We start from the raw sequence: 1,434 nt of genomic DNA on the forward strand, positions 1-1,434 counted from the left end.
AAAATAAATAAATAAATAAATAAATAAATAAAAGTTTAATATTAATGTAAAGTAACCAATGTTAGATTTGGGTAAAAAAAAAAAAAAAAAAACAGATAGCTGTGAAAGTTTCCATAGTCAACTTTGCCTGTGCAATTTTCTTGTGAGCCACTTAAGTAGGCTTAATGTATAAGTGTCCTACTGACAATGAAAGCAGTGTCACTAATAGTCCAAACCGCCACCTGTTTCGTCTATCTACAGAAGGAGCACACCTTCTGATAACCAGAGCAAAGTTGAATTTTTGCTTAGTATGAGAGGGTGGAGAAATCACTTTAGTTGTGCAACAGTGAAAAAAAAGACTTGTCCCTTTCATACAGAAAAAGTATAATGATGACTGCTAGAAATTTAAGACTAAGTAGGTGAAACTACACCCTTGCAAGTTGGGAGGTTTAGCAGTGCTCACTAAGCAAGAAAACTGCAAACAACCCTTAAAAAGTACTAGAGCAAAGAAGGATAATATTCAACTATCTGCACCCAAGCACACCACAGTCTTTGGTTCTGTTTTCTACTTTACTAAGGTAGATCAACGCATGAGTTCAGGCTCTAAAATTCCAAACCAGAGAACTGGAAAGCCGCTGCTATGCGCCTTAGTACACATTTTTTTTTCTGTTTTCTTTTTATCTTTCCTTCAAAAACTAAAAAATAAAATAAACCCTTTGCTGAGTTTAGCAAAGACCAAGCCTTAGCAACTTTGACAAAACACAAGTCAAAGCAATAACGCGCTGGAGAAGATGCGCCAATTTTTAAGAAACAGTCACAAAATGTCCCAGCAAGTAAAACTACTTAATAAAAGATTAACTTTGTTCTGCTGAACGCTACAAAAAAAAAAAAAAAAAAAAAAAAAAAAAAAAAAAAAAAAAAATCGCGTATCAGGACAGCATTTTCTAATTACAAGGCCTTTAAATACAATATGTATGCTAATAAACGCGAACCTCCAATACGTGTGCAACGGTGCATAACTGATGTTGTTCCAGATTACATTTTAATAGTACCGAGGAAAAGGGGAACCTGCCACCACAAGTGCAAAACTGACCGAGGGAAAACAAAACGCGGGGGGCGAGGGGCAGTCGCGTATCCCGCACGCGACGCGTCTCCTTTTCCATCGCGCAGCTGCACGAACTAAGCTTACCCAGGCTTAACTTCTCAGGGGCGCTCCGGGGAGTCCTGGGGTCCCCCCACCCCAACACCCGCTGTCGGGAGGAAAGAGCCCAGCGCCACGCTGGGACCCGGTGCCTGCCGGGCACGCACCCCGCAGCTCGCCCGGCGTCCTCGTTCACCCCGGACAGGGGCGCGGGGGTCCCCCGGGATGCCGCTCCGCCAGATGAGGGGACCTCAGGGAGCCCGCCGCCCGCTCCGCCCGCTCCCCTCACCTTCGTGCCGCCGCCGTCGCGAGGC

The 1,434-nt window shown here is 44.2% G+C and overlaps 1 protein-coding gene across 1 annotated transcript in view; it reads right to left on the minus strand.

Annotated features, from left to right (window-relative positions):
* Positions 1 to 1,428, minus strand: part of Pde8a (phosphodiesterase 8A) — a 141,181-nt gene extending 139,753 nt beyond the window's left edge. The window contains exon 1 of the mRNA XM_005381485.1: positions 1,410 to 1,428. The gene's annotated coding sequence lies outside the window, so the exon portion shown is untranslated. The remainder of the gene's footprint in view (positions 1 to 1,409) is intronic.
* Between the last annotated feature and the right edge of the window lie 6 nt (positions 1,429 to 1,434).

The sequence above is a fragment of the Chinchilla lanigera genome, unplaced genomic scaffold (genome assembly GCF_000276665.1).
Source record: "Chinchilla lanigera isolate Chin_1 unplaced genomic scaffold, ChiLan1.0 scaffold00015, whole genome shotgun sequence".
In the NCBI taxonomy this organism is placed as follows: Eukaryota; Metazoa; Chordata; class Mammalia; order Rodentia; family Chinchillidae; genus Chinchilla; species Chinchilla lanigera.